The sequence below is a fragment of the Anser cygnoides genome, chromosome 11, assembly GCF_040182565.1.
Source record: "Anser cygnoides isolate HZ-2024a breed goose chromosome 11, Taihu_goose_T2T_genome, whole genome shotgun sequence".
NCBI classification, from domain to species: domain Eukaryota; kingdom Metazoa; phylum Chordata; class Aves; order Anseriformes; family Anatidae; genus Anser; species Anser cygnoides.
In genome coordinates this window covers 8,708,418-8,720,160 of record NC_089883.1, presented here as the reverse complement: position 1 = coordinate 8,720,160, position 11,743 = coordinate 8,708,418, and the positions used below count along the sequence as shown (strand labels likewise).

At 45.8% G+C, this 11,743-nt stretch overlaps 1 long non-coding RNA gene across 1 annotated transcript; it reads right to left on the bottom strand.

Annotated features, from left to right (window-relative positions):
- Positions 1-546: 546 nt before the first annotated feature.
- LOC125183724 (uncharacterized) lies at positions 547-8,737 on the bottom strand. Its single transcript, XR_010834240.1, has 3 exons — positions 8,227-8,737; positions 800-888; positions 547-710 (listed from the first exon to the last, which is right to left on the bottom strand). It is a non-coding gene; the product is annotated as an uncharacterized lncRNA (long non-coding RNA).
- Between the last annotated feature and the right edge of the window lie 3,006 nt (positions 8,738-11,743).

The following is an 11,743-nucleotide window of genomic DNA, read 5'->3' as shown; positions in this document are numbered from 1 at the left end:
GGTCAGCATTTGTGAGGGCACTGCCAGGGCACTTCACCAGGCTGGCCTAGGACAGCTGATGGAGTATTTCAGATCAGCTGGCACTCCTTAGCTGCTTTCTTAGTGTCACTGGACAGGAAAAGTGCAAAAGTCGGGGTACAGAAATCCTCCTGGCTTTTGGGCTTGTTTTTAACCCTGGCCCTGTCCTATTTTTCCCATCAGTACTGTAAAACACCAATCTCCCCACTCCTGTAAGTGATCACGAGTGGATTGTTGGGCCAGCTTTCAGTCTTTTGGCATGATTTCGCATGAGGTGCCAGCTGGAGCGGCAGCGCAATGCCTGCAGTGAAATGGGCCAAGCACGGCCAGATCTGGCCAATGTTGGTGGGATGCATGGAGGCACAATAGTCCCTCTGTGAAGAGCTCTGGGGCTCTGCCTTCCAATGAGAATGACAAAAGTTTTTTGTTTTTTTTTTTTTTAAATTTATCCACTCCATACTTGTTCTTTCCATGCCTGGCAATAGAAACAGGCAGCAACGAAAGCGCCAGTAGTTTTCGATTGAAATGTCTGCAAAATATTCCCGGACTGGGCAGAGTGGCTGAAACCGGGGCACAAAGCGCGGCTGATTTTTGTGCTTTTACGACCCTGATTTGCCCTCTCTGATGGCTGGACCTTGTGCTGGGCGAGGGCTGGTGCTCGCCTTCGCCTCTCCGCATCAGTGCTCAATAGCCTGTGAAGAGGGAAAGCTTTGTTTTAGTGGGAGCAGGTGTTTGATTACCTCGCCTTTCTCTTTTCGTATTCAACACATCCCCAGCTCACCTCTCCAGGAGGGATAAACTCGTGGTAGTGAAAGCAGCAAGGGAAATCACTTGAAAGGCGACATTAGAGGTAGGCTGCTGAGCAGAGAGCTTGATGAAACAAAAGAGGAAAGAAATGAAAGAGAGCATTTAAAGTATTTTCCCTCCCTGAGGCCGCGCTGCCAGCCTCGCACGAGCCTGTCCCTGGGTGGCTGCCCCAGGCTGCACCCAGCAATGGGGAGAAATTCAGTGAGAAATTCAGCCCTCTTCCCCATCCCTGGAAGTGTCCCCCCACAGGGGTCCCTGCTTGGAGGCCCCACCACTGGTAGCTGCTCTCTCACCCCCAAACCAGGAGCTGTGGCTTCCCCTCACAGGACAGGATCCAAGGAGAGCAAAGGCATCCCCAGAGGGGACATCGGATCTGCTGCCGCCCGTGCCAAGCCGCAGTCACGCAGCGGGGCCGTGCCGAGCAGCAGCAGCTGAGGACTTGGCACCTGAGCGGCCCTTGGCCCGAGCGCCCGGCTCCATGTGCCAACACCTAAAGGGCTGGTGGGCCAGAAACAGGCAGGACGGACACACGGACTGACGTTTTTGGATGCAGAAGAAGAACTAGTGGGGAGCCTGCCTGGTTTTAGCACACCCCAGGTGAGCATCCATCCCGTCAGCTTGGTCCCGAAGAAGCAGACAACTACCATCCAGGCTACGTCTTCCTTTCAAAGATAGAAGGTGGCCATGCCTCAGTGACTCCAAGCCCATCGCTCCGCTCTAGCCATCTGTCAGGCTCGCTGCCACGGTGCCTGGGTGTTTGCGCAGACACTGAAAGGGAATTACCCACCTTATATCATGGCAGATTGTCTTTTGCCTTCTCGCCACTCCATTCCCCTGGTGAATGTTTTGGATCTTTGCCTCTAGTGGCTCAAATGCAGGTGTTGGATGATTGCCATGGAGAGTTAGGGACAGAAAATAAAGAAATTCGTGGTGTCTTTGGATGAGAATGAGGTTGGAAGGGATTTGTGTCAGCTCTCCCAGAATTTGCAGATACCAGCACAGCACTGGGATCAAAAGATGAGCAAAAATGATTTCTAAGCCACAATTGTTCCCTTCAAATAACATCCTCCAGCGTTGTGCCAGAGATTGGTCCAGAGTACAGACTCAAGGCCAAACTGGGAACATTTGCCTATTGGAAACATCTGCTGTTCTTCTCTGCTCCTCATGTGATTTGCCAAAATTTACTTCTCGTACGTTCCTGGCTCAGAACACTTTGTTGTGAGGCTTAATTCGCGGTGTGTAATCTTGTGACACATTGCTGCCTGATGATGTAGGACATGGAGATGATGAAGGAGGATGACTGGAGTCTAAACACACCAGAAAGAGTGCAGTGCCCAGCTTGGAAGTCGGACAAAATATTTCCATAAGCATCAGCTAGCTTTGCTGTTATTAGTCTTAAGAGCCAGAGAGAATGAGAAAGTTGTGCAGCCAAAGATATAAGGCCTTTCAATGGATGTGCCCGTGAATTGAATGCCCTGCTGAAATTTCAAGGTTCCTTTGACATCCTGATGTGATAGAAATGAGCGTCCTGTGCTGGTGCGTAAGCTCCTCATGCCCTGTGTGAACATCTGAACGCCCTCAGCCAGCTTAGGTGCCCTGTAAAGCAAACCATTCCCTTAAGAAGACACCGTTGCATGATGTGGTACATGTTCCCTGCCCTAGATAAACGCTATGGCTCATTGGAGCCTCCAGCCCTTTGGCTGAAGCATTTCCTGGAGGACTTTGCTGGATCAGAGCAGGGAGTGGTGGGCAGCAGTCTCACTGCACCTCAGCTCTTTGGTTTCTCCAGGTCGGCCATCTCCAGAGTCAGAGTGGTTCAACCCATCCTGAACCTGGGATCTGAAATGCGTGGGTTCAATCTATTTTGCTCTGATAATGCCACGGTCTCTCCTTTAATAGGAGAGGGAGGGAACACAGATGAACAACCTCAGCAAGACACAGGGAAAATCGGGGAAGATGAATCCCCCCCATCCAACAAAATGCTGGGACTAGGTGTTGATGTGCAGCTCGTTCAGAGATGTGAATGCTCCTAAAACTAATTTCTTACTTATTTTTGGGTTGTTTGAATCTAGAGGTCAAATATAAGACTTTAGCATTGCAGTCATGCCTTACATGAAAGATGAATATATGAATACTTTATAACAGGCTAATGAACAATTAATAGTTAATTCAAGAAACGGATAATCAAATGTTATGGATTGTTATACAGTCGGACAGGTCAATATGCTGCCTGTGACCATGGCTGATTGCTACCAATAACACCTTGAGTGATGTGATTAATACCAGCTTTAACACAAGACTTGTGTGTCTGGGCAACTTCTGTTAACCCTCTCCCCACTCTTCTAGAAATAGAAACTTCCTCCAATGCATGCCCAGAGTTAATGGGTTATGATAGGAACATAAGGCTGTGGGTTGTTGAGTAGCTCATTTGTAGCTCAAAAACTTGATTATGGATGAGCAGAAAGAAGTAGAGACAGATGAAGGCAGACTGCAAACAACGACAACATCTGCTAACTGAACAGGCAAAGCTCTGAGTGCCAGAATCGCGCATCCAGAAGTCAACGAGTGGTGGGACTTTTAATCTGTGCTGAGGGGTTTCAGGAGGATCCTAGAGATTCCTTCAAGGCTTAGCTGTAAGCTTAAGCGTCTGTCTGACTATTTTAAAATTAGAGTTTGCAGAGCAGGTCAGCTAACTAGCCCAGATGAGCCTGTGCAAGAGAAATTGCTCTTTCATGATCTCAGCTCTGCTACCATACAATCAATTCTGCCTTTAAGTAGTAGAAAAGCTCACTGGAAGTTGCCAGCTCTGATTACAGCGTGAAACATCTAACCTTGGTTTACAGCAACTGCAGTCGCGTTCCCCGCGGCTTGAGATTTACTTGGCCTGAGGCTGTGCTGGGCGAAGGGGGAAAAAAAATCCCCCCAGCAGCCCTGGGGATCTGCAGACCACTCACACATGCCATCAGAGAGATGGAAAGGCAGCTGAAGGAACAGCTCAACGTGGGCTCGTGTCCTGAAATGCAACCACACAGCCGCTGCTCGTTTGTCCTTGGAGCTGCAAGGATTGCTTGAGTGACGGCCGAGGCATTTCACACACCAGTAAGCACATTCTCCCCAGGTATTTCTGATCGCTGTTCATTTTGTTTGCTGACAAGTTTGTGGCAATATGTTCGCTCCAGCTAAAAATTACACACTGGCTAAGAGATGAACAGGCTTAATTTTCCTCACTTTTACACTGGTTTTGCAATCAGTGTAACTTCAATGACCCTTTACTTTTATACCAGAAATAGTACTGAGGAAATTGGATTTAACGGAGTAAGGAGCTGTTCAGTGTAGGTATCGCAGGAAGGCAAAGACAAACCAGAGACTTTTTTCCACTCTTCCTGATTCTGGCACAGGCTAAAGGCCAAATCTGCCACCAGTACAAAACAAAGTAAACCTCAGACTGTTTTAAATGTCCTTGGTTTGTAAAAGTTGCTAAGGAGCCTTATGGTGCTATGTTTTCTGCATCTCTGTGTGCAACCCCTCCAAAATACAAGCAGAGCTGCCGTCCTGGTGCTGTATGCGATGGTTATGATCCCCAGCTGGCTGGTTTCAAGTGTCTGTGCCAGGCCAGCTACAAAGAAACTCTGGTCCAGAGGCCACTGATGGGAAGATTCACTGTTCTGAGGTCTCTGAATCAATTTTTTCTGTCTCCTCTCATTTCTTCTCCTACCTGCTGAGCATTAGATGCTTGATCAGCCTGGTAGAGCGTGCAAATATTAACATTTTCCTCCAGAAGTGCTAACGGCCATATGAACTTCTTGCCAACGGGTGCAGAGAGCAGGAGATGCCACTGGTGCACCCAGAGACTGTCCCAGGGAGCCAGCTCTTAGGGGACATGGCCAGGTGAGGCAGCAGGAGCAGCTTCCCCTCCCTCTGTGTTTCTCCTCTGGACAGACAGCCCAGAGGGACAGCGAGGAGGGGGAGCAGAAGATGGGGAGCTGGCTGCGATCCTGAAGGCATTTCAAACCATTTCCAGCTTGCAGGAGAAAATGTTTCTCAGCAGATGAATACCCCCGGGGTATGCACAGACAAAACATCCTTCTCTCAGTACGTGTGTAGATCCCAACGCCAGTATCCAAGTCATTATTGCTTTTTATTTTTTTTATTTTTTTTTTACCCTCACTAATTTTATAGCAAACTTATCCTTGCTTATTTGCAGACATTTGGTGTTTGTGCCCTTCTCTCACATGAACGTAACTAGAAATGGGATAGGAAAGGAAATCTTTTCATGAGTGGATGGTCCACATCTCTGCCATGTCCAGAGTCCGTGGGAAGCTTCTGGCTGCCTTGTTACCTGCTCCCCTGTTCCCAGGCCCTCTTCCCAACTGGCTGAAGGTTATCTAATGGGGGAAGGTAAAAAAAAATAAACCCTGCTGGCATGCTAATGCCTGCTGAGTGGGATGTGCAGCCTAGAGAGCGCAAGGAGTCCGCAGCTCTTGTCCTGGGCAACGGAAGGAATGAATCAATTAATCTCCAAAAGTGGGGACTTCAGAGTTGATGAATAGCACTCAGTGAATATTAAACTCCCTTTTCCGCGGGATGGATGTTCTCCAGCCAGGCAAATTTTGTCCCTGCATACTTTACAAGAACAAGCTGCAGTGCTCTGTGGCTGTGACTAAGGACTGGAAGAGAGAGCACCTGCCTGGGGCAAGTTCCTGTAGCACTTCGAGAAACAACTACCCCTGTTCCAAAAGAAGCTCCAGCACAATTTAAGATTTAAATCTGTTACTCTGAAGGATCCAAAAATGGTTGAATTTAGCAGGGATTTCACTATGCTTTTTAACTATCATAACAAAGGAAATAAAATTGGCCTGCTGGATCCACACATCTGACTCCACTCACGTGGCGCAGGCTCTTGTATTTCCCAGGAGATCATTTTAAAGCCTCCTCCTCTTTTCCCATGACAGGTGATGATATTAGTATTTATCAGTTAATAAGCTAGCTTGGGAATTCTTGTACAATTTCTGAATGGGGAGAAACATGCGGTTTGTTTTACGGCCCAGCTGACACTGTTGCCTCTCGGTTGAAAAGGATGGCTTCTTCTCCACAGCAGGACGAGCCACTAGTCCGCAGGGTCTGAAGTGCTGCAGGAGCCCTCATGCGGTAATGCAGGGTCCCAAAGACACCGTGGGATCTGATGCTTATTTCTAAGAACTGGCACAGATGGGAAGCAGAAAACACCAAGCTCCCAGGACCCAGACAAGAAATGAAAGCAGAACAAAGGGAAGGAGCACAGGGCTCTTAAGAGAACGACCGCCCCATGGCGGAACCAACCAGTGCTACCAAAAGTACTCGACGGAAATTTCCCTAGTCCCTTCCTAAAAATCTGCCTGGGCAATCAGTGCCAGCACCTAGTTCCCAAGCATCCAGAGAGCTTTTGCTGGTTTCTAACCTTAGAGCTCGCTGCATGGTCTCACCCCCAGAAGTGGCAGGCTTCAGCAGATTAGAGCCTAGGACTCAGCCTTTCAAGTATAAAATTGAACAAAACCTTAACTATCAGCGTATTACGCACTCCGTGCAGCAGGCCTGAAGTGGCTCTGGAAAGGATGGAGCATTTACAGTTTTCACAGAAAGAACTTAGAGTAGATAAAGATGAGTATTAACTTCTAAAATAAGGGCTGCATTTCATATAATAACTTTCATTATCTGGTGCTGCTGGCCTGAGCTGTGTTAGCCATGTGGATTTGCAGATGTTTAATCTGAACTGTTCTGCTTGTTATCACCCCGCAGTTACCACAGGGCTCCTCTTCCACCAGCTGTGCAGCAGGAAAGGCTCATCCCTGCTGCTATTTCCCTCCCAAGGCTCTCAGGAGCCTTTGGGACACCAGGAAGGCCAGATCCAAGGGCAGATGGAGTCAAAGGGAAGGTTTCCAGCAAAGTGAAGGAGCTTTGGATGAGAAAAGCCCCCGGAGAAGATTCCAGCTTTCACAACTTCACTCCCTTTCCTCTCAGCAGCAGCTGCCTGTGTGGCTGGTGTTCGCATAGCTGGAGAACACCAGGGCAGGGCCTGTTTTTTGTTATCCAGAAACTGTCCTTTTTGGGTTACTTCAGCTTCGGTACATTTTCTGCATTGAAGATAGAGGGCAAAAATACACTGTCTGAAAGCCACTTTTCTTGGTTTGCCTGGTTTTGGTCTCTCTTGGAAGAGAGGAAGTGCTTTGGCCTTTGGGGCAGGGTACGGACACTTTCTCAAAATGCTGCTAATTATACCTCAGAACTCTTGCTTAAATTTCATTGCTCATTCTGGGCAATTGCTGCTGCTTTGTTGCAATCACATCGGGCAGGGCATTGCTGGGGCTTTGGTTAAATTCACTGGAAGGACAAAGATCTACTACTTTCATTGCGTTTCCTCCCTGCTGTACTCCCCACCAGCTCACCACACACCACTGCCCACAACCCTCGGCACACTTTGGGATTTCTGGGTGTTGTAAAGCAAGGAATTGTGCCATGACATTTTTCCAGAGGCTAAATTTTTAGCACATACTCAAATGAGAGATTCTTCTGATATGTTAGCAGCAGCATAAGAAGAGAAATAGAGCAGTTTAGCAAGCACACTATGTACCGCCTTGCTTTTGTTTCTCTCCTGAAAAGCAATAACATAATAGTACAACAGCTAGCTGATGAAGTTTTAAGTCTTTTTTTTTGCAACAGATCTGCACTGAGTTTTTGCAAAGTTCTTTCCAAGTAAGTAGCCTTGTTGTTATTCCATCCGAGTACCAAAGGTTGTTTCACTACCATGTGGAAATTTGGGAATCATCAATATTTAATCTGTGTTCTGTTAGTACACATTTGTTTTCACTAATCCCTGCTTCTTTCTATGATGTAGGTTTGACCTGTTTGAATTTTGCAACTTTCTGTAAACTGAAAGCACTGTCATAACTCAGCCAAGCACTACTTGTAAGGATCTTATACAGAAAAAAAAATCACAATATATTAAAGCATTACAGAAAGTTTGCAGGAAAGATTGCAATCAAATAAAAGTGGGGTTTGATCTGTCTTCCAGAGGAAATAATTTGGATTTTCTTGTACCCACGTCCTTGCTTTATTTCGGCTTAAGATACCATCACTTTTTCTTTAAATGTGATCTCCTTGAAACAACTGTGCATTCTCACAAGTGCTGTCTTTCTATCATCAGCTGAGCATTACAGCCTAATCTTAATCCCTATTACCTCTGTTGTTTCAAGAAAAGGAATTAATGGAGCTGATGTTGTTTTGATTTCTAGATTCTTATTGGATATTTAAGAGTCCATTTGTTCTGCCTGCTTATTCTATCATTACACTGCTTGAAACCCTCAAAAATATTAATGCCCTTGTCAAACCTGCAAACTCAGGAGTTTAGGGCCAGAAGGAACTCACAGGTTTTACAGGTGAGTTCGCTGCTGCGGCAATAATCTCATACAGATCTTCCTATGAACCGTACTGAGGGCATTCCTATTGCCTCATCTGTAAAATGCAGATTATATAAAATTTGCTTAATCACAATCTGCAGAGCCACACAGTTAACTGAGACACACAGATACTTCACCAGAAACCAAGTTTTCCTCCCACATGTTTGGGAATGGAGGACTAGTTTGGGCACATACCTCATACAAAACAGAATAAAATTCTAATTGAGAATTCTTTTATTTAAAGGAAAATTGAAACAATTTCATTGCAAAAGCCTGCATGGTTCAGCTTTGCCTCGTTCATCCTGCTGCCTCCCTTCCCAGCTTTAATGCAGAGGAGTATCTGAGAAGCATATGCTTTTTATTAGCAGAAGAGACAGGCTAAATTGGGGCATGATTCATGCTTCTAATTTATGCCTTCTCTTCCTTTATTGTCAATGGCTAATGAGAGGTAATTGCAAAAGCTCACAGAAGGAGGCACTTCTGCAAAAACAGAAGAATTGGAGAAGGTGCGAGTGAGGTTGTTTTTGCAGTTCAGAGGTTTCTCATCCCATTGTTGGTCTGTTCATGGCTTGCCAAAGTTGCTGCTCTCAGAGCTCAATGTAATTTCCAAAAGTCAGAAATTGCTTAGGTGAATCAATACATGCAGCAGCACTCTGGCTCTTGCTGCAGGACAGAGCTGGCATCATCAAGTTAAAGTCCAGCCCCTCTTGGCTTCATGGGAGAACATGCAGGATTGGGGACCCCAAAAGAGCTTAGAAGTTGCCAGCCATTTCCCAGCTTTATGATCCAGATCTCATTTCATCCCGGTTTTCCTGATTTAATAATGTTCATCACTAAAAGGCTTCAGTTGAGAATGGACTGGATTCAGTATGAGTCAGAGGCAGCCTAGGATCACTTGCCAGGAGTCATTAGAGGGGAGTGCTGACCAGGAACATTTTTCACCCTTTGTCATTCATTTTACCCACAGAGTTTCCCCAGCAGGAGCCGGTGCCCCTGTGCAGTGGTCACCCCATGCAGACCTTTTCCAGCTTCAGGCAGTTCATGGGAGTGCTGGCCCATAAACTGTGTTCACCGACTGCCACTGACAGCATCATTGGTTAAACCTTGGCTGTGGAAAGACAGAATAAGCGCTCAGGACAGGCTCATATTCCCCAGATCTCACTGCAGTATAGCCTTGCATTCAGCTATGCAAAATAACCAAATTCAAGGATGCCACCATGTGTCCTGGTTGTTTAAGTGACAAAACATCACCGCAGGGGAAAAAAGTTACATGACCAGTGACAGTCAGCATACAGTTTTGGACAGTTCACGCAGCAACACTGCGATACCTCTGCCCACAAAAACTGGCAGCTCCATGTTGTGCCGCAGCTGCACGAAGGGCTGATGTCTCCCTTCAATAAAACTTCTTGGAAGGCCAACATTTGCTTCTATCATGAAGAAGCATGCTAGATGTAAGCCAGGCTTCAGGCTGATAAACCATGGATAGCTAACAGAGAGCTAAGTTGAGCACAGAACCACCAATGTGTTTAAAAATTACTCCTTCTACAATTAGATTGTTTAAAATGATGTTCCTTGGTTGTAGAGTATCAAAGGTAATATTTCAGCACTGTCACAGACACCTCAGGAGACCCTCCTTACACACTTCTGCCACGATGTTAACGCACCTAGACACCATGGCGAGTTGCACTGATGGATTTGGTCTAATTATCTCCTTGTACTTCTTTGTCTCTCTGGCTCCATCTATCGTCTCTCATCTCCTGTCTCAGACTAACGTTTCCAGTTCTGGGACACGGGCTGCCCACCGGGTCTGCCTGATGCATCACCATAGGAGCTTTATGCACTGGAGAGAGGTGAATAATAAATAAACGGAAGGTAAAATACAACTCTTATCCAGTATAATCCAGCATTGCAAGATAGGTTTCCCAGGGAATGGCAGTATATTTGTTTTCCAGATCATTAGCTGATGCAAAGGAAAAGGAGAGCATTTATTAGCCTCCCTCAGAACCACCTTTAACAAGAATGAATATTCACTGCTATAAATAAGACTGTTTCAATTAAGTCTGCACATAAAAGATGCTCCATGGTGTCACAGAAGGCCACGCTATTCAAAAAGAAGTGCCTAGATGAAAGTACGTAAGCCCGTACCTGAGAACAAACACAACTGCCTTATTTCCAGTGCTTCACAGTTAGCCACTGAATATTGTGTTTGCATCTTATCTGAACATCAGGTTGCAAGTTGAGATGCAGAAGAAACCTTGGGCTTGCTTTTTTCTACCCGTTAATGGAAATCTGGCACCATAATTGCTTTCTTGTTCAAATTCAGATCTACTGCACCGGCAATATGTTTTGTGCTTGCCTGAGTATCACTAACAAAGAGCAGTCACAGTACCTGACTGCAGCCTCCAGGAACATCACCCCCTGATGTGACATAGGGGCCCATCCATCATGTCCTGCTGCACAGATTTGTGCCAGCATAACCCTCTTTTGGAAAAAAAAAAGATTTCCCATACCACCTTCAAAAATCATTATGAATCAACTCCACCAGCCTACAAATTCACACCACTTCGGTGCCTGGGGAAGCTCAGACAGTCCCAGGCCTTCTGGCTACCAAGAACTGGGAGAACACGTTGGCAAATGCCCACAGTTTGCCGTGATATTTTTGCCCTGTTCCTCAGGAGTCTGCTCTTGGCTGTTTCCAGAGGCAGTCAGCTGTCTGACCCAGTCCAGCTATTGTCGTGTTCTGTAAATGACATCATTTACCGAAAATGAAGAGGAAAATAAAGAGAAATCAATGCTTCTGAAGTCAAGCATTGGCCACAGGAAAACTAAGGACAATTTCATAAATGGGAGTAAATTGGTGAACAACCTCTCCAAGCCAAACTTTTCTTTACCTCTTCATTTACAGAGCTGTGTTGTGCAACCACTGTCCTTCAGTGGATATTTGCCCCTTGAAGGATAGACCCCCCTCTCCTTCATGGAAGAGAATTCATCTTATGTAGTAATACTCATCCTATTAAGAACTCTAGAAGAGCTTATTAAATACCACTGAAAAACATGATGCCAGTAATTACAGGGAATCAATGAAGATATTTTCTGCAGTCAATAATCTAAATTACCAACAAAAATGTGGCCAGTATAAGCAGTTCATCTATACTTCTCCGGGATAAAAATCAGACCCGGCATCTAACATGGTATCAGTGGCAACAGCAAATGGTTCCAGGAAGGATTTACCCTGTTGCAAGACTGCCACAATGCAGAAAAGTGGTAATCTACTCTGAAATTACACATTACATTCAGTTCACTCAATTCAAACAATTTCAGGAAAAGCTACATCAAAACTGGAAGCCATGACAGCTATGTCACCCCAAGTAGCAAATACAATGAGGCTTTGAGATGAACACCTACTATTAAATCAAAGAGTAATCTACGGGCAGTCACAGTTCAGACATCTTGATTAGCATTAATTAAAATTCTGGTGATCAGGT